This window comes from Cervus canadensis, chromosome 29 (genome assembly GCF_019320065.1).
Source record: "Cervus canadensis isolate Bull #8, Minnesota chromosome 29, ASM1932006v1, whole genome shotgun sequence".
NCBI classification, from domain to species: domain Eukaryota; kingdom Metazoa; phylum Chordata; class Mammalia; order Artiodactyla; family Cervidae; genus Cervus; species Cervus canadensis.
Window position 1 is genome coordinate 39,619,649 of NC_057414.1, and position 25,924 is coordinate 39,645,572.

At 44.5% G+C, this 25,924-nt stretch overlaps 1 protein-coding gene and 1 long non-coding RNA gene across 2 annotated transcripts in view; one reads left to right on the forward strand and one right to left on the reverse strand.

Moving 5' to 3' along the window:
* Positions 1 to 25,078, forward strand: part of LOC122431160 (translation initiation factor IF-2-like) — a 39,926-nt gene extending 14,848 nt beyond the window's left edge. Inside the window, exon 3 of the mRNA XM_043452288.1 lies at positions 24,966 to 25,078. The gene's annotated coding sequence lies outside the window, so the exon portion shown is untranslated. The remainder of the gene's footprint in view (positions 1 to 24,965) is intronic.
* LOC122431162 lies at positions 1,703 to 25,911 on the reverse strand. Its single transcript, XR_006266451.1, has 3 exons — positions 25,147 to 25,911; positions 2,427 to 2,598; positions 1,703 to 1,999 (listed from the first exon to the last, which is right to left on the reverse strand). It is a non-coding gene; the product is annotated as an uncharacterized LOC122431162 (long non-coding RNA).
* Between the last annotated feature and the right edge of the window lie 13 nt (positions 25,912 to 25,924).

Consider the following 25,924-nt stretch of genomic DNA (forward strand, 5'->3'; position numbering starts at 1 on the left):
GACTGAGGTCCACGCACCCTAGAGCCTGTGCTCCAAAGAGAAACTACCACGGTGAGAAGCCCATGCACCACAACTAGAGAGTAGCCGCTGCAACTAGGGAAAAGCCCATGCGGCAGCAAAGACCCAGCATAGCCAAAAATAAATAAAGTTATTTAAAAAAAAAAAGACCACTGAGGGACCTCCCTGGTGGTCTAGTGGTTAAGACTCCATGCTTCCAATGCAGGGGGCCTGAGTTCAACCCTTGTTCAGGGAACCAGATCCTGCATGCCACAACTAAAGATCCCACGTGCTGCAGCTAAGACGTGGTGCGGCCAGATAAACATATGCATGCGTGCTCAGTCATGTCTGACTCTTTGCGACCCCATGAACTGCAACCTGCCAGGCTCTTCTGTCCATGGATTTCTCCAGCCAAGAATACTGGAGTGGGTTGCCATGCCCTCCTCCAGGGTATCTTCCCAACCCAGGAATCAAGCCCACATCTTCTGCTTGGCAGGCAGATTCTTTACCACTGGGCCACCTGGGAAGCCCAAAAGAAAGAGCCCAAAAGCCTCCTTGCTCCCAAGGAGGCTGTAGACTACTGAAAAAAACGGTCCATAATCCTGGACCAGTTCCCTGCAAGGTATTGACGCTGATGTTGTTTAGTCTCTAAATTGTGTCTGAGTCTTTTTGCGACCCCATGGACTGTAGCCCACAAGACTCTGCTGTCCTTGGGATTTCCCAGGCAAGAATACTGAAGTGGGTTGCCATTTCATTCTCCGGGAATCTTCTGGACCATCTCCTGTGTTGGCAGGTGGATTCTCTACCACTGAGCCAGCAGGGAAGCCGCCAAATAAATAAATATATTTAGAAAATAGAAAGCAATTGAGTAAAAGGATTAGTAGGTTCAGGAAATTTAGGGAGGGGAGGGATACCAGAAGGAACAGTTGGAGTCAAGTCAGGCAGTATGCACTTCTTTTTAGATTCACCGTCAATTTGTTGCTTAAAGTTTTCAACTGTGTTTTGTAAAGAATCTTTTAAAGAAGTAATTTTGATTCCTTTCATTTTTAAGAAGCTTCTGAATACCAGTAAAAAAAAAAAAAATGCACCATACTGTTTTGGGGGAGATTTAGAACTCTTTTTCCTCTGGAGCACCTTGTAAAGATATGCTTATCTAGGTTAAAAATTTCCTGCTACAGCCACTGTAATTCAAGGTTGTCTTTGATAAGATAATACAGGGCCCATAATTTATACATATTGTTAGCCAGGACCGCAGGTAGAGGAGTCCCAGATTTTTTGGACTCAAGGAAAATTTTCTTTCTTTCTCTCTCTCTCTTTTTTTTTCTTTTATGTTTTGTCCATGACATGTGGCATGCAGAATCTTAGTTCTCCAACCAGGATCAAACTTGTGCCCCCTGCAGTGGAAGCAGGGAGTCTTAACCACTGGACTACCAGGGAAGACTCCCCCAGTCCAGTTCCTTTTAAGTCAGCTGATCCCCAGGCCTAGTCCAGGGAAAGAAATCCTCAAATAAATTCAGAGAGTTCTTTCAAACCCAAAAACCACGAAGCTCAAATAAGAAAGTAACTTACCTACAACTTCCAGAGGTAGGAAGAAAGCAGTGAGCCCAATGGGCTCAGTGGGTCACTCTGCCTGGCTGCTTGCTCCTGCGGCAACTTGGCATCTCCTTTGGATCCCAGTTTTGACACCAGAACACTTAGAAGATAAACTGAGGCATAGTAACTTTTTAGGGAATTTATTTGAGCAAAAATATATTCAAATAAGGCCGTGCCAAACTGGAAGCAGTTAGAAGTGCTCTGTTGATAGGAACTGAAGAAAAGCTTTTATAGAGAAAAACTGAAAGCAAGGTAAGGAAAGTATTGATTGGCTATAATTTTAAATGTAGTTGGTTCTTTGTCCTTAGGTTCTGCTCTCATAACCTTGAGGTATTCACTGGCTTAGATTTGGCTTTGCTTCCATAGATGATGTGGGCTTCCCTTGTGGCTCAGCTGGTAAAGAATCCTCCTGCAATGTGGGAGACCTGGGTTCGATCCCTGGGTTGGGAAGCTCCCCTGGAGAAGGGAAAGGCTACCCACTCCAATATTCTGGCCTGGAGAATTCCATGGACTGTATAGTCCATGGGGTTACAAAGAGTTGGATATGACTGAGTGACTTTCACTTTCACTTCACTTTCACTTTCCATAGATGGTGTAGCATTAGAGCCCCCTCAGTCTAATGGCCTCCTTGCTGAATTAATCTAACACCATCCTCATCCTCCTCTATCTCCCTACCCCAGTGTTGTCCCCTGCAACCCACTCTCCACTCAGCGTTAGAATGATCTTTCTAAAGCAAATCTGGTGCAGTGTCTCCCTTGCTTAAAGCCCCCCCCACCCAACCACTGGCTTCCCATTGCCCTCAGAATCAGAATCCATTCCTTCACAGCCCACCTTACCCCTCATTCTTGTCTCTCACCACCAGCACGCCGGGACCCCTCAAGGAGGAGGCTGGGCATATACAGTGCCCTCTGCTTGGAGTGCATTTCTCTCTCTGTTCCTGGTTCCAACTTCCTCATTCTTTAGGTTACCAGTAGGGCTTCGCAGGTGACTTAGTGGTAAAGAATCCACCTGCCAATTTAGGAGAGAGTTGTAGGTTTGATCCTTGTGTCTGGAAGATCCCCTGGAGAAGGAAATGGCAACCCACTCCAATATTCTTGCCGGGGAAGTCCCAGGGACAGGGGAGCCTGGCAGGCTACAGTCCTTGGGGTCACGAAAGAGTTGGACACAACTGGGTAACTAAGCAAGGCATTTCAAGGACCTTCCGTATCTGGGGTTGTCTAATGGCCCCCCAATAGAGTCAGTCCCTGCTCTTTTGAGCTGGACTGACACTTTCACTTCTTTCAATCGCCTTCTTATTCGTATGTCAAAATAATGTACTAAAATGTTAATTTGTCTTTTGTTCTCACTGCTATGGGAGAATTAGCAGGTCATTGATTTGAAAACTTGCGTTCACAGAAGGAAGGTGGCAGAATTGTTCCAGAGGGGAGGGATCTCAACTGTTGAAGGGAATCCTGGTGGGATTCCAGGGAAAGCAGGGAAGAAATCAGTTCATCATCAGCTCAGCCGCTCAGTTGTGTCCAACTCTTTGTGACCCCATGGACTGCAGCACACCAGGCCTCCCTGTCCATCACCAACTCCCAGAGTTTACTCAAACTCATGTCCATTGAGTCGGTCATGCCATCCAACCATCTCATCCTCTGTCGTCCCCTTCTCCTCCTGCCTTCAATCTTTCCCAGCCTCAGAGTCTTTTCTAATGTGTCAGCTCTTCACATCAGGTGACCAAGGTATTAGAACTTCAGCTTCAGCATCAGTCTTTCCAATGAATATTCAGGACTGATTTCCTTTAGGATTGACTGGTTGGATCTCCTTGCAGTCCAAGGGACTCTCAAGGGTCTTCTCCAGCACCACAGTTGAAAAGCATCAATTCTTTGGTGCTCAGCTTTCTTTATGGTCCAACTCTCATATCCATAGATGACTACCTGTGGACATCTCCTAGGTATTGAGAGCAATGGGAGGGTCTCTGAGGACGGGAAAAGACACACCTGAAAAGCAAGGGTACTGGAGAGATCTGAAGGCAGGGCCGGAGTGGAGAAGGGGAATGGAGGTGGAGAAGATGGTTCTAGGCATCCCAGCATGTACAAAGGTTCTGTAGTAGAAGGGGACAGACTCATATAAGAGGGAAGTAGCATGGGTGAGGTATGGCTTGAGGCACGGTCAAGCACGCAGGGTTTTAAAGGCTTTGTTAAGGATTTTGGTCTTTTTTCTAAGAGCAAAAGTGTTAGGAGAAATACACTAACTGAAACTGCCCACCCAGACTAGGCAGCATAGCAACCGTCTGCAAGAGTAACTTTACGACAGGAGGTCCTGGTAAGGAACTCCGAACCACTAGGAGCTAAAAAGCTACTGCCAACTGGGAGAATCCGGGAAAGGTCAAAAGGAGACTCCACATGTCCTACCTCCTCCCAGAATCCCTCTCACTGGCATCCATCTTGGCTGAGCAATGTGCGCGCCACCAAGAAAGACCCTGAGTCAGAATGTTTGGCCAGAGCCAACCTGGAAACTAATCCCATCAGTATAAAGCCTGAGACTGTGAGCCAGCGGCAGAGCAGTTCTCCTGGGTTCCCTTACTCTCCTGCTCTCTGCCCAGGGACCCCTTCCCAATAAAGTCTCTTGCTTGGTTAGCCTGTGTATCTCCTTGGACAATCCATTTCCCAGTGGAAATAAGCCTCCTTTCAGACCCTGGAAGAGATTCCCCCTTGCTGCAACAAGAGGAGGTTTTAAACATTCGCGGGGGGTCAGGGTAGGGCAGGGGTTGATATTATCGGATTTATATTTTGAAAAGACAACTGTGAAAATATATTGCAGGGAAAAAAAGAGTAGAGGCACGAGGTAGATAGAAAGCCTTTGAATGAACCGAGAGAGAACTGAGGAGCTGCCAGCAATACCACAACATACGTGGAAATGTAAAAAGGAGGCAGAGTCCACAGTCCCTGAGGATATTCAACAAAAATGGGGGAGGAGAGGGAGGCTCCAGTGATGACACTGAAATTTTGGTTTGCAGGAAAGGAAAGGTGTTGGTATTATTCATTGAGCCCTGGGACATCAGGAGAAAAGCAGGCTGGGGCCGGGGAGGGGGGCTGGAGAGGAGCAGATCAACTGGGGAGCATGTGTCCTGCAAGTACCAGAAGGCAGAGGCTGAACTGTAAGACTGTTGTTTACAGAAGAAGCCCAGAGATTAGAGTTTCCTGAGTTTTCTCAGACTCTTCCCACTATTCAGCTCCGTCCCTTCTTGCGGGCCGGTTTTTCAGTCCTATGTTTGTTGTCTCATGACTGACATAGCTCCAAATATCATGTGCTCACACCAGCGTTACAAGTAAGCAGTGAGGTGCAGGGGCTCTGTCTTTTTATCTGGAAGGCAAGATCTTCAAAAACTCACCAGCAAATTTCCCATTGCCTCTCATGGGCCAGAGCTGGCTGCCTGACCATCGCTGAACGCCAAGGGAGCTAGGAAGATTTGTATCCGTGACAAAAAGTCTTCCTTGACAAACTCCAATCCAGGTCCTTTGAAGCCTCTTCTCAGCTGTGCCCTGACTTTTGGACTTGTGTGTTCATCACTGCATCGTTCAGTTTTAACAAGAATCTGTTGGGTCGGTCTAGCCAGAATCTCGCCCTTACCCTCTGAGTTTTCCACTTAGTAATTTTCCATCCACTGACCCCGACCCTGAGCCTTGGCTATAAATCCCTACTTTTCTTCACTGTGTTTGAAGTTGACCCCTAATACAAACCCCCATCGTAGTAGCTCCTTGGAAAAGTCCACCTGGTGATCATCAACAAATGTAATGAATGATTTTTCCTTTAACATCAATCATTTGGAAAAAAAAAAAAAATATATATATATATATCATTTGTAGTTTAGAGTAATCCTAATTTATCCCCCCGGGGCTGAGGGCAGAGCCTGTATTCCTAAAATCAAGGGAGCCCATAAAGGAGCTGGGGGAGGGCTAATGGGTTGCAGTGAACCGGATGTGCACAGGGTCAAGGTCAACTATCATCTGTGCCGCTCAACTCCAAGCTTCTTTCTGGAAACAGCACTTCCACTTTTTCTTTTGGGATTGTGCTGCTCACACCCAAACTAAGTGGTTGGGTGTGGCTGATCTCATCCCCCACAGTGTGGGGTTGGTGTATGACCCAGGTGAGGTCACCAGTACCAGGATGCAAACTTGAGACATACTAATCTTCACATTTTATTCATTATTTATCTAAAATTCAATTGTAGCTGACTGTCTCATTTTTAAAAAATTTTTTATTGACATGTACACACTACTTTATTATTTTTTGTCTGTGCTGGGTCTGAATTGCTGCATGTGGGCTTTCTCTCGTGGTGAACAGCAGGGGCTATTCTCTAGTTGCGGTGCACGGGATTCTCATTGCAGTGGCTTCTCTTGTTGCGGAGGATGGGCTCTAGGTGCATCGGCTTCAGTAGTTGTGGCTCCCAGGCTTGGTTGCTTGGCTGCACGTGGAACCCTTCTGGACAAGGGATCAAATCCATGTCCCCAGCATTGACAGGCTGATTCTTACCCACTGTGCCATCAGGGAAGTCCTGAATGTCTCATTTTTTTTAACTTTTTATTTTATCCTGGAATATACCCAGTTAACAATATTGTGATAGTTTCAGGTCCACAGCAGAGAGACTCAGTCATACATATACATGTATCTATTCTCCTCCAAACTCCCCTCCCATCCAGGCTGCCGCATAACATTGAGCAGAGTTCCCTGCGCTACGCAGCAAGTCCTTGTTGGTTATCCATTTTAAATATAGCAGTGTGTACTTGTCTGTCCCAAGCTCCCTAACTATCCATTCCCCCTATCCTTACCCCCAGCAACCATAAGTTCCTTCTGGAAGACTGTGAGTCTGTTTGTGTCTTGTAAATAAGTTCATTTGTATCATTTCTTTTTAGAATCTTCATAGAAGGGATATCATAGGATATTTCTCTTTCTCTGACTTACTTCACTCAGTATCACAATCTCCAGGTCCATCCATGTTGCTGCAAATGTTATTTCATTCTTTTTATGGCTGAGCTATATTCCACTGTATATATATACCAGATCTTCCTTATACTCATATTTTTATTCATTAAATCTGGCAACTCCAGATCCAGGCCTACCAATAGGACACAGACATTGGTTTGGAAAAGACCGTGAGTCCTAAGCCAGGCTGATGAGAGTCCCCCTTCAAACATTTGATGGAGCACTCAGGGAGGAGGCTTTTTTAATTGTACTGGGTTGCAAAGCTAGCAGAACATAACTTCAGCTGCAAGAGTGAGCTTCAGACCTGGATCTGGCCCATCCAAAGATTCCTTCTCCAAATTACAATGATTGTGTCATAACTAGGCACAAAACCCAAGGAGAGTCAACAAGACGCAAGCCTGGAGCTGATGATGGAATTATTGGGATAGAGAAACCTCTGTTTGTCTGCTGGAGATGCTGAGCTGGAAGCATGGAAGCCTGTTGCTGCTGGTGATTATCTCACCTCCATGTGAGGGAGGGTAAGCATAGAAGTCAAGTCAGCAGAGGGGATTCCCTGGCAGTCCAGTGGTTAGGACTCTGCATTTCACTGCAGAGGGACTATGTTCAATCTCTGGTCCAGGATGAAGATCCCACAAGTGAAGTCAGCAGAGAAAAAAGCAGAAGCAAGAAATGGAAAAATAGATACTGAGTCCTGTCAATATCATTGAACCTTTAATATCAATCCACCAGGCCTCAAGCCATTCTTCCTCTGGACTTCTCAGTTAACTGAGCCATTAACTTCGGTTTATGGCTTAAACTAGTGTGACCTGGAATTCTGTGACTTGCCCCCAAGGGAATACTGATTAGGGGAAGGTCCCTGGGTCAATTTTGGACATGTTGACTTGCGTCTGATGTCAAGTAGCCAGTTGCACATGTGAATCTGAGCTAGAGGTTTAAATTAGTTAAGTCTACTTTGCATAGATGGCGATTGAATTCCCCATGCCTAGAACCCAGCCTGGCATAAGGTAGGCATTCAGTGAATACTTGATGAATATGTGAATGAATGAATATAGCAATCATTAATTCTTAGTAGCCCTTCAAAACAAGAAGTGCTGATCAGTCCAGGTACTTGGGATAAATAGAATGAACACTGCTGAAGAAAATGTTAGTGAACGGGAAGACCAACTTGAATAACTTTCCCAGATGGGAGAGGTTTTAAAAATTGAAAATATTAAAAAAAATTAGTAAAAGTAGAAGTAAAAATATCCAGATAATAGGATTTCAGAAAGAAAAATATAAAGTTGGAGAAAAAAAATATTTGAAGAGATAATGAAAGTAAATTTAGAGAATATAAGAAAAGATCAAAAGACTTCTGTTTGCAACCAGGATATAGAAATTTTCAGCCGGCCAGTGCTCCCACTGCAGAAATTAGAAGACAAACAAAACAAAAAAATAAGAAAATTGCAAGAATCATCTTTTTTAAATCAGCAGAGTTATAAATAAATGCAAAGCTATGAATGAATGAGATAAAGATTCCAGACATGAACCTTCATTCCTGAATAGGCTGAGAGTCACAGGTCAAATATTTTTCTCTGGAGGGATTTGCCAATTCTGGGCACAAAAGCTTAGCTCAGGCAAAGGAACACTACTGGGAGGAAGAGAAGCCAGCAGAGCTTTTGGTGGTCATGAGGAGCTGGACATTCCTGGAAGTCCCGAAACTTGGGAGTGAAGTCTTCTACAGTCTCATGGTGTTTAGGAGACCATGAGACTCCTAACTTAGAGAAAGAGGGACTGCCTGAAACAAAGGGCACTTGCTGTGTTGTAAAGATGTATGGGGTGGGAGATGGGAGTTGTCGTTGTTGGAGGTGGGAGAGTTAAAGCTCAAAACTTCCAAACGGCAGAATAAAACATCCCATAGCCCAAAGGCTGAGACAGAGACCTTCTAGGCTCTCATTCAAAAGCTCCGGAATGGAAAACTCCCTGGTGGTCCAATGGTTAACAATCTACCTTCCAATGCAGAGGGTGCTGGTCAGGGAATTAGATCCCACATGTTGTGGGGCAACTAACTCAATGTGGGCAACTAGAGAACCCACACGCTGCAACTAAGACCCAACACAGTCAAATAAATAGTTTTTTTTTTTTAATTAAGTCTTTAAAAATAAAAATAATAAAGAGAAATGAGAGCCCAGAATGCTCATGCCTAAGAAACGAGGATGCAACAAAAGTAGATAGAATATTCATAAAACTGAAATGTATCCCCAATTCGGTTAATCCTTTACTAACTAAATGTGATCAGTCTTAGTGCAGGAGCCCCACAGAAGTGAATGCAGAACATCCTGTAATGGAGGATAAGATCACGTGTATAAAAGATCATGGTCTTTTGGGAAGTTGCTAGTCTGTCCTAACAGCAAATAGAAAGCTGAGAAAACTGAGAAGTCAGCAACTCTTCTTAGATGTGTAAAAGAAGTGAGGTCACAGCAAGTGACGGAAGGTCGCAAAGGGCCAGGGACCTGTGACAGTGAGGTCGCAGAAGTGAGAGCAGCAAACTGCCGCACCCCAAGCTGGAGAGACAGACAGGTGAATACAGAGAATCAGATCTACCTGAGCAGAAACCCACGAGCTGGACCCTCCGTGGGAGCCCATGCAGGTAGGGAAGCCTGAAGGGTAGTTGATGAGTTGCTAGCAGTTCAGTGCGCATGGCCATGGCATCACTGACTCAACGGACATCAGTTTGAGCAAGCTCCGGGCATTGGTGATAGACAGGGAAGCCTGGCGTGCTGTAGTCCATGGGGTCACAGTCGGACATGACTGAGCGACTGAACTGAATGGGAATATTAGAAAAAGGAGAAAGAGTGAAAGGAGCAGAAGAAATACTGGAAACAGCAATGATGTTCCCCAACTGAATGTCAGATACCAAACCCATAGACTTGCCATTTCTAAGAAATGTTAAAAGAAGTTCTTCAGAGAAAAGGAAAATAATATAGGTCAGAAAGTTGGATCTACATCAAGAAAGGAAGAATATGGAAGAAAGAATAATGAAGGTAAAATTAAAACTTTCATTTTTCTTATTCTTAATTGATCTAACAGATAGCAGTTTGTTCAAATTAATAGTATATATGTATACACACACACACACCCATAATGTATGTTTATATATAAGTGACACGAATAACAGTGAAGGAACAGGAGAGAAGTTATGATTATTCTGATATTATAGGAAACTCGTTACCGAGACTTCCTGGTGGTCCAACAGTTAAGATTCCAGGCTCCTAAGGCAGGGGGCCGGGGTTCCGATCCTTAGTCAGGGAACTAGACACCACATGGTCTTCAAGGAAGATTGAAGATCCCAAATGCTGCAACTAAGACCCGGCACAGCCAAATAAAAAAATACTAAAAAAAAAGAAAAACTCATTACCCATGAGGTTGTATAGTGTTATTAGAAAGTGGACCTGGACTTCCCTGGTGGAACACTGGATAAGAATCTACTGCTAATGCAGGGGACATGGGTTCAATCCTTGGTCCAGAAAGATTCCACATGCCACGGAGCAACTAAATCCATTCACCACAACTACTGAGCCCGAATGCTGCAACTACTGAAGCCCTTGCAACTAGGGCCTGTGCTCCACAACAAGAGAGGCCACTACAATGAGAAGCCAGGGCAGTGCATGAAGACTAGGCCCCTCCCACCACAACTAGAGAAAGCCCACACCCAGCAATGAAGACCCAGTATAACTAAAAATAAAACTAGCCAAAATCTTTAAAAAAGAAAATGGACCTGGATTAGTTGTAAATGTATATTGCAAACTCTAGGGCAACCACTAAAAAACTAAAAAAAAGATTTTTCTTTATGCTGGGAAAGGAGAGAAACTGGAATCATATAAAATGCTCAGTTAAAATCATGAAAGGTAGAAGAATGGAATATAAAAAATAGGAATAAAGAAGAAGGGCAATAAGTAGGAAACAGTAACAAATATGGTACATATGAATACAACTATACCAGTAACCACTTTTGAATGTCAGTGGTCTAAAGGAACTAATCAAAAGACAGATTGTGAGAGTGGCTCATACCACTGATGAGCAGGGAAATGCAAATAAAAACTACAATGAGATACCACCTCACATCCATTAGGATGGATACTAACAAACAAACAAGAAAGGAAATAAGTGTTGATGAGGATGTAGAGAAATGGAAACTTTGTGTGCTATTGGTAAAAATGTAAATGGTACATCTGTGGAAAACAGTATAGCATTTCCTCAAAAAATCAAGTATAGAATTACCATATGACCCAGCAATTTCCATTTCTGGGTATACACCCAAAAGAATTGAAAGCAGGGTCTTCAAGAGATATTTGTACACCCATGTTCATAGTAGCACTATTTACAGTATGTGGAAGCAACACAAAGTGTCTATCGACAGAAGAATAAGTGAGTGGGGTGTATACATACAATGGAATATTATTCAGTCTTTTAAAAAATTTTTAATTGATGTGTAATTGACATATAACATTATGTTAGTTTCTGGTGTACAACATAATGATTCAATGTGTGTGTACATTGAGAAATCATCACCACAATAAGTCTAGTTAGCATCTTTTCAGTCTTTAAGAGGAAGGAAATACTGATATAGAGACAAAAAGTAAGATGGTGATTGCTAGGGGCTGGGCAGGAGAGAAAATAAGGGGATTTTGTTTAATAAGTACAGGGATTCCATTTTATAAGGTGAAAAGATTTATGGAGATGAATGGCAGTTGTATAACATTATGAATGTATTTAATACCACTGAACCATAAACATAAAATGATTAACATGATAAGCTTTATGTGTATTTTATCACAATAAAATAATTGGAAAAAAAACATCTATAAGAGGAAAACTACCCAACCTGATGAAAGAAATCAAAGAGCTAAATAAATGGAGAGATATTCCATGTTCATGGATAGGAAGACTCAGTATTGTAAAACTGCTGTAATCAAGACAGTGTATTATTGATGAAGGAATAGACAAATAGATCAGTAGATCAGAACAGAGAGCATATAAACAGACCCACATAAATGTGGTCAGTTCGTCTTTGATAAAGGGGCAAAGGCAATACAATGGATGGAAGATAGTCTTTTCAATCAATAGAACAACTAGACATCCACAAACAAAAAAAGAAAGACACAAACCTTTTGCCCTTCACAAAAGTTAACTCAAAATGGATCACTGACCTCAATGTAAAATGCAAAGCTATAAAACTCCAAGAAGATAACATAAGAGAAGGTCTAGATGGCCTTAGGTTTCTAAACGACTTTAGATATGACCCCAAGGGCACAATCCATGAGGAAAAAATTGAAATCCTGGATATAATTAAAATTAAAAATTTCTTCTAAGTAAACGACACTGCTTTTGGACTTCCCTAGTAGTCCAGTGACTTAGATTCTGTGCTCCCAGTGTGGAAGGTGGGCAGAGGCTTCTCTGACTAGGCTCCAACCTGCGCCCCCTGCAGAAGTGCGGAGTGTTAACCACGGGACTGCCAGGGAGGTACCATCACTTATTTTCTCAGGGAGGAAACTATCTCCCAAGAGTCCTCCAGCAGCCTACCCTTTATGTTTTCAGTGGCTAAATCCAAGTCACAACCCACAAACCAGTCACTGCAGTAGGAACGGGATTCCAGGGCTTTGTTGTTGATGTTCAGTCACCAAGTTGTATCTAACTTTGTGACCCCATGGACCGCAGCACACCAGGCTCCCCTGTCCTTCACTATCTCCCGGAGCTTGCTCAGATTCCTGTCCACTGAGTCGGTGATTCCAGGGCTTGGGTTAAACCAGTTATGATTCATGCCCTGCGGCTGAGTGAGGGGCTCTCCTTCCCTTAGCTTCTTGCTACCCAGCAAAATTTGGTTTCTGTTAACAAAGAAGAAGAGGAACACAGCTATTTGTTAGGTGATGGTACATGCCATATCCTCCTCTTATAATAATGTCATCCCAAATGTTCTCTGTAAATACTCATACATCACTCTCAAAAAGGTCGTTCAACTTGGGTGACCCCACCCCCAAGCATCAGGAGTGGACAGTAAGCCACAAGGGTGGTCCACGGATGAGCACATGACCTATCCTCACTGATGACAGGCATCCTCTGAACTTTCCTGGAACTTTCTGGACAAGTTGCATTCACTCCCCATTGAGCTTAATAAACTACCAAGTTATAAACCTGAAGTCACTATGGTGTTCATCTCTGCCACATAGTAGAGTCTCCCTGAAAAGGAAGCCAATACAGAGGACAGAGCCTGGAGATGGAGAGAAATGACATTCCCAAAAACATGTGCACTACTGAATCCAGCTATGCCTGAAGTCAGTGTTGTTCAGGACTTTTCAAATACTTTTTCACCTGACCCAGTAACAAAGAGAAAATCGGTTTCTGTCATGTGCAATTGAAGAGTCCTAACAAAACAGAAGACAAGCAGGGGCCAGATCATGAAGGGCCTGAATGTGAGGCCAATATTTATTGGAAGGACTGATGCTGAAGCTGAAGCTCCAATACTTTGACCACCTGATGCAAACAAGCCAACTCATGAAAAAGACCCTGCTGCTGGGAAAGTTTGAGAGCAGCAGAAGAAGGGGGCGACAGAGGATGAGATGGTTAGATGGCATCTTTGACTCAGTGGACATGAGTTTGAGCAAACTCTGGGAGATAGTAAAGGACAAGGATGCCTGGTGTACTACAGTCCATGGGGTCACAAAGAGTCAGACACAACTTAGCAACTGAACAACAACTGGGAAACATGGATGAGTTTTAAGTAAGGGAAAGACATGACCAGATATGTGAGACATGGTTCCTATTGTAGAAACTGGGGAGCCTCTACCTCTGCCAAAGTCAGATCTGCCTGCAAATCAGGAAAGTGAAAATGTCAGTTGCTCTGTCGTGTCTGACTCCTTGTGACCCCATGAACTATCCAGACTCCTCTGTCCATGGGATTTCCCAGGCAAGAATACTGTAGTGGGTTGCCATTTCCTTCTCCAGGAGATCTTCCCAACCCAGGGATCGAACCTAGGTCTTCCACACTGCAGGCAGATTCTTTACCATCTGAGCCAAATCAGGAAGAAGTACCAAATTCCCCAACCCCACCACTATCGACTTTATCAGAAGACTCTAAATCAAAAGAATTGAATGAAAACCACTCCCTGAGTCATAAGCCAAGTAACCATTGAAAGTGGGCATGGATTGGGACTTCTCTGGTGGTCCAGTGGTTGGGACTCTGAGCTTCCAATGCACGGGGCACAGGTTCAATCCCTGGTTGGGGAACTCAGATCCTGCATGCTGTGCAGTGTGGCCATAAACAAAAAAAAGGAAGTGGATGTGGATTAATGATGTGCCCAAGACCCAGGCAGTGCAGGAAGCAATATTTTCTGAGAAGAGAGCTAGCTATGCAAATGGGGAAAACATCTTTTTAGACATTTATCTTTACTGCCTCTAGAAACTTTTTTTTTGGCGGGGGGAAGTCTTTGAAAGATGTACTTACTTAAGAAGAAATCTAATAAGGGAGCCAGCAGGCCCTGTGGCTTTCACTCTTCCAACTGAGCTAAAATTGGTGGGTCTACTGAGGCATCCTTGCTCTGGGTCCTGGAAGCCATTCATCACCTGGGTTGGGCTGGCAGGAAGCAAACATCAGTGCCCTTCCGGCTGAAGTCCAGGACCCTGCTCTCTTTAGACCACAGGATACAGGAAGGAACCCAGAAGCAAAACCTTCTCCTGTGGAAAAGGAGTGGAGCCTTCCTTAGGAAGAGAGCAGTAATCTTACTGAGACACTGGGAAGGAAGTTCATGTACGTATGCTGGGCGTACCTAAGATGGGGATGCCAAGTCAGAAGAGATAAATGACATGGAGATGGAGACAGACAGCCATATAATGCTTTTTTGTGTGACACAAGGGAATGTTCAAGTTGCCAGAACTGTAATCTCTGCTGCTGCTGCTGCTGCTAAGTCGCTCAGTCATGTCCGAGTCTGTGCAACCCCATAGACGGCAGCCCACCAGGCTCCTCTGTCCCTGGGATTCTGCAGGCACGAATACTGGAGTGGGTTGCCATTTCCTTGTGCAGTGCATGCATGCATGCTAAGTCACTTCAGTCGTGTCCGACTGTGTGACCCTATGGACAGCAGCCCACCAGGTTCCTCTGTCCACGGGATTCTCTAGGCAAGAATACTGGAGTGGGTTGCCATTTCCTTCTCCATTGTAATCTCTGCTCCTCTTATAATGTAAATTCCTTCAGAAAATGCCCTAATTCTGTTTTTTTCCCCCTAATTCTGTGTTTTGCAAACTTTTTTTTAGACTGCATGGGAGTCCCCTACAGAGCTTATTACACATCTAGATTCCTGGGATCCTTCTAAAGATTCTGAGTAAAAAACGTGGGTAGCTGTTGTTTATACGTGTTCAGCATCCTTCACCCCTTCCTTTGGTATCTTTGGGGAAACAAGGTGAAGGACAAATGTGTAAGCATTTACTCACTAGCTTCCATCCCTGTTGGTCAGTCATGGCTCCAGGGGCATCTGTTCCACCCACTTCTAGGGTGTGCAAGTGTTAGTGTTGAATAGGGCTCCAAGTATCCCCCGCTGAGGGGTCAGAGAAGCCCCAGAGCAAGAACCGAGAGGTGCGAAGTGTGGGCTGGGTGCAGTCAGGCTGCTTCTATGTGAAGGGAAGTTGGCAACAGTGACTGGAAAAGAGGTGTAACTGATAAGATGTGGTGAAGTCATGTGCCAGAGTTTCCTGTATGGTCCACATCCTGAACTCTAGATCTGTTCAGGCCCTCCATTAAGTCCAATCCATTATGAGGATACACAGAAGAAGCTATATTAATTGTCCTCCTGGTCTATCTTCATTCTTTTTTAAAAATTTATGTATTTATTTCTTTTTGGCTGCGCTGGGTCTTTGTTGCCATATGTGGGCTTTCTCTCATTGCGGTGAGCAGGCTTCTCATTGTGGTAGCTTCTCGTTTCAGAGCACAGGCTCAGTAGTTGTGGCACACAGGCTTAGTTGCTCCACGGCATGTGGAATCTTCCCGGACCAGGGATCGAACCTGTGACCCCTGAATTGGCAGGCGGATTCTAAACCTCTAGACCACCGGGGACGGAGAAGGCAATGGCAACCCACTCCAGTACTCTCTTGCCTGGGAAATCCCATGGACGGAGGAGCCTGGTAGGCTGCAGTCCATGGGGTCACGAAGAGCCGGACACGACTGAGCGACTTCACTTTCACTTTTCACTTTCATGCATTGGAGAAGGAAATGGCAACCCACTCCAGTGTTCTTGCCTGGAGAATCCCAGGGACAGGGGAGCCTGGTGGGCTGCCATCTATGGGGTCGCACAGAGTCGGACACGACTGAAGTGACTTAGCAGCAGCAGCAGCAGCAGACCACCGGGGAAGTCCCATCTATCCCTGTTCTTGATTTCTCTCACCTACACCCAGCACTGATATAGAATTGATGCTTTAGAACTGTGGTGTTGGAGAAGATTTGAGAGTCCCTTGGACTGCAAGGAGATCCAACTAGTCCATCTTAAAGGAAATCAGTCCTGAATAGTCACTGGAAGGACTGATGTTGAAGCTGAAGCCCCAGTACTTTGGCCATCTGATGTGAAGAACTGACTCATTGAAAAAGACCCTGATGCTGGGAAAGATTGAAGGCGGGAGAAGGGGACAACAGAGGATGAGATGGTTGGATGGCATCACTGACTCAATGGACGTGAGTTTGAGCAAGCTCTGGGAGTTGGTGATGGACAGGGAGGCCTGGCGTGCTGCAGTCCATGGGTCGCAAAGACCTGGACACGACTGAGCGACTAACTGAACACCCAGCATTGTGCTCACCTGGCAGTGATCCTAGGGTAGGGAAAACACCGTCATTAAGTGGCTGCTCTAGCGGGGATTTGAACCCACGCAGTTTGTCTCCAGAGCAGGGGCTTTTAGCCACTACAGTGCCTATAGCACAATGTTGAGGAAAGTTTCAAGGCAGGTGGCATCCAGTTTCAGTGATTAAAAAAAACCCACCATAACTGCTTAGGGATGCTGACTACGAACGAGGAAGCTGGTAGACGCGCCACCAAAAGCAAAAGTGACCAAAGGAAAATAGATTCATTGGACCACATCAAAAGTTAAAACTTTCTTGCTGCAAATTAAGAGAGTAAAAAGACACCCCCACAGACGAGAAAATATTTACAAATTGTATATCAGAGGAAGGTCTAGTTTCCAGAATATATAATGAATCCTTACAACTCAAACGCACAAAGACTAATAACCTAATTTTAAAATGAGCCAAGGATTTGCATAGACATTTTTCCGAAGAAAGTATACAAATGGGGAATGGGCACACGAAAAGATGTTTAACATCATTAGTCGTTTAGGGAAATGAAAATCAAAACTATGAAAAAAAAAAAAAAAAAAGAAAATCAAAACTATGATACACCAATGTGTGCCCACTAGGATAGCTGTAATAGAAAAGATGGACAATAACAAGTGTTGGCAAGGATGTGGAGAAACTGGATCCCTCTTACACTGCCGGTAGGAATGTACCTCAGAGCAGCTGTAGGAAATGGTTTGGCAGCTCCTCAATCAGTTAAACATAAAATTACCATATCACTCGGCAATTCCACTCCTAGGCATACACCCAAAACACCTGAGAACAGATATGCAAACAAAGACTCGTACATAGATGTTCATAGCAGCATTATTCACAGCAGCCCAAGGTGGAAACACCCAAACGTCCACCACTGATAAATAGATGAGTAAAATGCGGTCTACACATACAACTGAATTTTTCCCAGCAATAAAAAGAAATGAATACTGATACATGTTACAACAAAGATGAACCTGGGAAACATTATGTTAATTAAGAAATAAACAGTCACAAAAGGCTGTACTGTCGGATTCCATTTATATGAAATATCCCAAATATACAAATTGACAGAGACAGGAAGTACATTAGTGGTTTCTGTGGGACTGGAGGGGAACAGTAGGGAGTGACTGCTGATGAGCCTGGAACTTCTTTTAGGAGGAGGGACGAAAATGTTCTCAAATTAGATTTTTGTGATGGTTGTACAACTCTGTGACTATACTAAAAAAACACTGAACTGTACACTGTAAATGAGTGAATTGTATGGCATGTAAATTATATCGCAATAAAGCTATTTTTGAAAATCTCAAAGTCCCATGTCCTAGGAAACCCCTCAATCATTCAGCAAAACCGAGATGGTTGTTCTCCCTAATGTTACTCTCAGCCATATAAAATTTTATTCAAAAAAGAACACAGGGCTTGGGGAAAAAAGGCAAGGTCTGGAGTATTAGTCAGCTTCTTGCTGTGGCAAGGCTGTGTAACGAACAACCCCAAAATGCAGTTGTTTAGAAAAGTGAACATTCATTTCTCACTCACAGGTCTTTGGGTCACCTGTCCTCTACCAGGCCAGCTGTGTTCAACTGGACTTGGGTGTCTCCCATTCTAGGACCCAGGCTGAAGAAGCAGCATTTCCCTGGGGCATGCTCTTCTCATGGTGTGTGGCACAGGCAGAAAAGGCCAAGGCATGCCACACACAAATGCAGGAATCCTCAGCTAGAATATAGATTGTCTATCTCATGCCTGCTCACATTTCATTGGCCAAGGCAAGTCCCTCTGCCAAGCTCAAAGTCAGTGAGATGGGTAAATATTCACTGCCTAATGAGAGGCATTAAAAGTCTCCAGGCATAGGGGCTAGGCCTGTAATCTTATTATAGGGGGAGTGGAATAGTTGGAAATAAGCCAATCTGCCACAGTTACTGGGCCAAATTCTTGTCATTCCTGCATTATGAGACATTTGTCTAATATCTGCTGCATTGGAAGTCTTTTTTCTTTAATAGAAGTGACTATATTTTAAATTCTGATTACAAAAGTAAATCAGACAATACCGAAAACTTTAAAATATAAAAACTATAATCCCATCATTCAGGCCTAACCAATGTTAACAGTGTTTATTTTTATACAATTTCTTACATATACATAATCACACTGATGTTTTAACATAATTATGATGTACACTATGTTGCAATTGTCAGTTAAAATTTCATGAATACTTTTATATAAAAATGTATATCACAGCTATTTTTTTATCACTGCTATTTTTAATGTTCGTGTGAATTTCATGGTGCTTACATATTTTGACAGTTTATATATTTTTTAACCAATAATTCTGCCATCATAACAGATTTATTTCCATTTCTCAGGTTTACCTCCAATCTGCATTAATGTTATTCAATGTTTTGCTTCAACATAATCATAGTACACGGACTTTCCAGGTAGCGTTAGTGGTAAAGAACCTTCCTGCCAACGCAGATGTAAGAGACGCTGGTTCAATTCCTGGGTCAGGAAGATCCCCTGGAGGAGGGCATGGCAACCTACTCCAGTATTCTTGCCTGGAGAATCCCATGGACAGAGGAGCCTGGAAGGCTATGGTCCATAGGGCCGCAAAAAGTCAGACACAACTGAAGCAAGACTTAGCACACACGCATGTAATCATAGTGTATAGGTGGTCCCCAGCTCACAATGAAGTGAGCGAAGATGTTCAACTTTATGATGGTTGGAAAACAACATGCATTCAGTAGAAACCATACTTTGAGTTTTGACTTTGGATCTTTTCCCAGACTAGTAATATGCAGCCTCTGTCATGATGCTGGGCGGTGGCAGCCACCACTCCCAGTCAGTCATGTGATCACAAGAGTAAAAAACTGATACACTTCCAACCATTCTGCACCCAGACAACCATTCTGTTTTTCACTTTCAGTACAGTATCCAATAAATTACATGAGATATTCAACCCTTTATTAGAAAATAGTTGTTATTGTTGTTCAGTCACTAAGTTCTGTCCAACTCTTGCGACCCCATGGACTGTAGCCCACCAGGCTCCTCTGTCCATGGGATTTCCCAGGCAAGACTACTGGAATGGGTTGCCATTTCCTTATCCAGGGAATCTTCTCCACCCAGGAATCGAACCTGCATCTCCTGCAAGTCTCCTGCATTGCAGGTGGATTCTTTACCTCTGAGCCACTGAGGATGCTCTTGACATGACCATAGGACATGACAAAAACTGGTTAGAACCAGCTAGGTCCAAGATGGCAGACAGGTTGACTTCCAGTAGACCTTGAGCCTCAAATGACACCCCCATCAGGACCAGGACAGTTCACAGGCTAACCATAAAAGGCCAAAGAGTGGGTGATGGCCCAGTCCCTGGCAATCTCCATCCCCTTCCTAAAATAGCCAGAATAATCCTCCCATTTGTTAGCCTATGAAATTATGCAGCCCATAAAAACTAAGCATATTGTATCTTGGGGCCTCTCGCCTTTTGAGATAGCCCACACTCTGTCTATGGAGTGTGTTTCTCCCAAGGTCGTTCTTGCCTTTTGAGACAGACTGCATTCTGTCTATGGAACGTGTATCTCTCTAAATAAGTCCACTTCTTAATAAATCACTTGGTCTCTCACTGAATTCTTTCTGTGATGAGACATGAGCAACCTGAGCTTCATTAAGTCCTGAGACCAGGTGTGTTATCTCAATTAAAAGACTCGGATTAAAAAAAAATAATAATAAAAATAAAAAAAAAATAAAATAAAAAAAATAAAAGACTCGGATTAAAAGACAATCTGAGTTGTATGATTTCAAACTACTGATAGATTTATGGGAATAAACCTGAAAGTCAAGGAATATCTGTGTATGTTTGTGGGTTTGCACACTTAACATTATTCCATAAGTGCTTTTCTGTGTTGTTACAGTCTGGAAATTTGTTCTTTGTGGTGCTGTCACACCATCATTTAATTAACCAATTCCTGTTACTGGCTGTTGTGATTTTTAGTATTTTACTATTATATTAATTTATTCCCAAAATTCCTGTTGCATTCAATTGGCTATTTGTTTGTTAATATTTATGTATTTATTTGGCTGCATTGGGTCTTAGTTGCAGCGCGTGGAACCTTCGTTGAGTCATGTGGGATCTGTGCCAGACTCTCTAGTTGCCCTTCAGCATGTGCGATCTTAGTTCCCTGACCAGGGATCAAACCTGTGTCCCCTGCATTGCAAGGCAGATTCTTAACCCCTGGGCCACCAGGGAAGTCCCTGGCTGAGTTTTTCTGCTGCCTTTTCCACCATTCTTCCCCTCACATCACGCGGAGGAGGGATGGCCATTGGCAGTTCCGACTGTTGAGTTCAGCAGCTGTGTAGTCGATCAGTGGGAGGAGGTGTATAAATACACTGCTATAGATGTGTATCGTTCATAGCCACTTCCCTGTCTAATTACTAAGAACTGTCCTGAGTGGGCATGGCTTCCAGAAATTTGCCGAATGCCCACTAAGCAGATTCAGCTCACTTTGTGACACCAAAGTGCAGGATCAGAAGTCTTCTGCTGATAGGAGTGTGTTCTACAGTGCCTGGCACCCGAGGCGCACGTGGGCAGTGGAGGAGAAACAAGGTTTGAAATGTACCCAGTCCCTGGTGGCTCAGATGGTAAAGAGACCGCCTGCAACGTGGGAGACCTGGGTTCAATCCCTGGGTTGGGAAGATCCCCTGGAGAAGGAGGACATAGCAACCCACTCCAGTATTCTTGCCTGGAGAATCCCCATGGACAGAGGTGCCTTGCGGGCTACAGTGCATGGGGTTGCAAAGACTCGGACACGACTGAGCGACTAGGCACAGAAGCTAGTAGATGGGAAATGGTGGGACATCTCCTGCTATGTGGGGGAAAAGCCATCTACAAGGAGAGAATAAGGCTGACGCACAGAAAAAGGCAGAGACCAGGGATGGAAAGATTGGACTGGTGGCGTTCACATCCTGCCTGTCTCCCCGCCTTTTGCATGATCGAGTGTTCAGCCCTTCCCTGAATCCCATGAGCCAACAGATCCCCCATTTTGGTTTCTGTTTATTTCCTTATTTGCCTGTGCTGGGTGTTTGTTGCTGCCTGGGCTTTTCTCTAGTTGTGATGAGCGGGGGCTACTCTCCAGTGGCAGTGCTCAGCGTTCTTATTGCAGTAGCATCTCGTTGCTGAGCACAGGCTGCAGGGCGTGCAGGCCTCAGGAGCTGCAGCTCCTGGGCTCGAGAGCACAGGCTCAATAGTTGCAGTGCCTGGGCTTAGTTCCCGGGCCAGGGATCAAACTCGTGTCTCCTGCTTCGGCAGGCAGATTCTTTTCCACTGAGCCACCAGGGAAGCCGCTCCCCGACGCCCCCACCCTGCCCCCTGCCCATTTTGTTTGAACAAGACCCTCGCAGTATAGACACCAAGCTGGTGCTAACGCCACAGCTCCAGGGACAGGGCTGGAACTAGAAAGATGGATGAGAAATGGACCTGCCCTCTGGCAACCCACAGATCAAGAGACTGGGAGATGCTGACAAGTGATTGGAACACGAGTTTCACAACAGAAGTGTTGCTATGAGTACAGAATGCCAAGTAAGTTACAGTGCAGCCCCACACACCCACTTTTAGCCTTCAAACAGCCGTCTCTTCACTGAGAGCTCTGGCTGGCTTTATTTCCCACAGCAGCCCACTCCTTGTCCCCTCATCACTGAGGCCCCAAATGCCAACAGTAAGAGCTGAATCAAAAGGAAATGCTTCCATTCAATGTCTTATAGTAACCTATCATGGAAAAGAATCTGAGAAAGTATATATGCAAGTAGAATAATATAATTTGGAAAAAAAAAAAAAATATATATATATATATATAAAACTGAATCAGGGCTTCCCAGGTGGCTCAATGGTAAAAAAAAATCTACCTGCAATGCAGGAGACTTCCAGGAGACATGGGCTTGATCTCTGGGTCAGGAAGATCCCCTGGAAGAGGGCATGGCAACCCACTCCAGTATTCTTGCCTGGAGAATTCCAGAGACAGAGGAGCCTGACAGGCTACAGTTCATGGGGTCACAAAAGCATCAGACAGGACTTCATGAGTAAACAACATAACTGAATCACTTTGTTGTACACCTGAAGCTAACACAACATTGTAAATTAACTATACTTAAATCTTTTTAAAAAGTTAAAAAAAAACATAAAAAAAGGCAATGCTTCATCCCAGCTTGGGCCTCCAGCCCTGGGGATGACGTGAGGAATGGCCTGGAACAGCTAACTAGTACTGGGACAGAGGCCACTGTTTTCATGTCTCTAATCTCCAGTCTGTCCTTCCCCTGCTCTAGGAATCTCATAATCCAAGGCCAAATTCACGAGTTACAGACATATTTGCCTAGTAAATCTCTACCCTCTCTCCTCCACACACGCCAACTCAGCAATTAAAGTCCCAATTCCTTCACAAAGAACTCAGCACGGACTATGGGTCTGACAGATGGGAACTGGTAACAGCTTCATTTAAGCTGGTCCTGGAGTTTCCCCTCGGATGCTCTGTGCAGGGAGGGCTCCCTCAGCAGTAGCAGTAGGTATGACGGAAAAGAGCCCTGGCTTTGCAGTCAGAATCGCTCTGTGACTTGCAAGCTGTTTGATCTCAAGTGACTTATTTCTCTTGGGTTCAGTTTCTTTGTATGCATGTATCGGAGCTAATAATATCTACCCTTTCATTCATTTAACAACTATTTAAAGTTCCCAGTGAGGCAGCATGGTGCTGTAGTGGATAGAGCAAGGCCAGTGGATGGGTAGAATGGGCAGAACGGGAGTTGAGTCCTGCTTTTGCAACTGGATTTCACTCAAAAGAGCACAAGATGTAAGAAGAACCATTATTTTAGGCAACCCTAAAAATAAAAAATGCTGCCAAGTTCTGACACAATGATTCCTTATCTCTTGGAATTGTTTAGTTATTTAAAGAGCTCTTTGAGACTGACATAGTGACATAGATTTTTCATGTATCACTCTTTATATGTATAAAAATGGAAAATAGAAGCAAAATAAATTGGTTAAGGTTGTCAAAGCCTTTGACCAAAGACCACCAGAAACACACCTGTAGTCAAAAAAAGTCAGGCTTATTTAACCAGCAGGCAGTTAGGAGAGCTTATCCTGAGAACATCTTGTGTGTGTCCTTAAATGTGGGCTTTTTCCCCTGGTTCTGTGGAGGGATTAGGGAAGTGGGGACTATGTCTGGATTGAAGGCTGTCAAGAAGCAGGGGCAATTCAGAGACTGGGTATCTTTACAATGCTTACCTAGGAGGCAGGAAGATTCAAACAGGGCTAGATTTGTATCTTCCATAAAGAAGCACCAATTGGGAATTCCCTAGTGGCCTAGTGGTTGATTCTGGGGGCCCGGCTCAATCCCTAGTTGGGGAACATCCCACAAGCCACGTGGTGTGGCAAAAACAAAACAAAACAAATCAAAACCAAACCAAAAAAGAAAAACCACCACCAATCACTCAGAGAAAGGCCAAGTCATTTTTGTGGTCACAAAGTGGCCCCATGTGAGCATCTAAGCATGTCTCATTCTAAGCACTGATAAATAACAAAATTCAACTGAGTAAATTTGAATATTTAATTGGCTTTATCTAATGACTCAGCATCCCATCTAGGGAACAGAAAAGTGCTCCAAGGAACTGTACAAAAAAGGAAGGGTTTTAAAAAAAAAAAAAAAAGGAAGGGTTTTACAAAAGGAAGGAGGAGTGAGTGGGGAAGTTATTAGCAAAGAAAGAACTTCTTCAGTCCAGGTTAACTTCTTTTCAGGGGAAAGGGGACAGAAGGGGTCTTTTATGCAGATTACCTGACGAGTACTGATCAGGAAATTTTAGATTTTCTGTTTATAGAACACATTGCTGGGAAAGAATGAAACTGCAATTAAGCCTTGATTTGCTGTCCTGAGGGCAAATGGCTCCATTTTGGGCCTGTTTCTTCCTCTTCTTCTTCTTAAAATAGCAATGGTTTAGGTTCTGCTGGAATCATCACTATCCGAATATCAGAAGGGCCATCTTATACTTTCTTGATAGTCCTAAAACTTCACACTGGTGTCCATTAGAGAAAAAAGTATCCCCACTGCAAAGATGTTAAAATGCAGGGAGAAATGCTCAAGCTAGATTTGATGAGATAGGATTCATGCTGATTAACTTGGGCAAGTAATAAAACCCTGTAAGGCTCAACTTCCTGCTAGGTAAAATGGGAACAATACAATCTACCACATAAGACTTGTGAGGTCTAAGAAATAATGTCTACAAAGTGCCTGGTATAATATTGGGTGTATCACTCAAGGTCCAACTAGGCAAACAGGAACCACTCTAAGTATGTAAGCCAGAAAATCCAGTGCCCCGAACTGGTGACACAATGACAGGAGTGATGGAAGGGCTGAGAAACCCAACAGGGGACAATGAGGCGACCCAAAGATTAGCAAAAACAAGAAGCTGCCCACACTCCTAAGCTGGAGGGACAAATGGAGGGCGTGGAATTAAGGGAGAGTGGGGGAGAGGGTCATCCTTGGGAAGTTGGAACCACGAGTAAGAGAAATAACCTGGCTTTGTCCTGCCTTCTACCTTCCAGTCTCCTGCCTCTGTCTCCGTTTCGCCAAACCCAAAGCTGAATGAAGGCAGCTGTCCTGGAAGCCTGAGAAACTGCACCCTGCAGGGCAATACAGAGCAGAGCAGAAAGGCAAGGAAGGGGTCTGCAGCAAAGGGAGCGAACAACCTTCAGACAGAATTAGGGTAAACAGACTTAGTAATACCTTTATTCTGATCTTCTCTATTCTGATCTGGTACAGTGGCATTTTAAGAGGGATTTTCAGTGTCAGGCATGTCCTCCACTGAATTCTCCTGAGGGCTTCTACAGCAGACGGAGATGCCCATTCTCTGTCGCAGAGGTCAGAGCTCAGCCAGACCGGAGTTATGCAGCAGCGTCATGGCAAATGGACTCTGGTCCGGGGCTCTCTAGGGCTTCCGAGTGACCTTAGAAGGGAGGAGCACGATGTCTGGACTCGCGTTTAAAAGATGGAAATCACAACCCTCGGCCGGTTGACGCGCGCTCAAAACACTCCACTTGGTATCTTCATCCTTGTCCAGAAGGCTCCACAATTTTTTTTTTTTAATAAAGGATGAAATAGTCTAAGAAAACAGATAACGTAGCCAAGGTCTTAGAGCTGGCAAATCTTAAGGAATTCAGTCTCTACTCTTCCCACGCCAAAGCCCTTTCCGCTCCCCTACCGGTTCTTCCCTCGCCCGGGGGCATCTTCTGGCCGAGGAAGGCTAGTTCTGGGAAAGGCTAGAGTCGGGGTTGATCAAAACCCTGGGGCGCCTGGTAGCGCTCTACGTGCAGGCAACGTGCCCGATCGGCGTCTCAAATGGCGGGAGACCCGTCAGACTCGGCTGGCCGGCTCCGGACGCTCCCGGCCGGGAGAAGCTCAGGGTCCTCTCCCGCGTGCCAGCGACCCCCACCCCTGCGCCCCGGGGCAGCCGGAAGCCGGCGGCCCTGCCCGCCCCCGGCTGGTCCCAGGGATTCTAACGGAG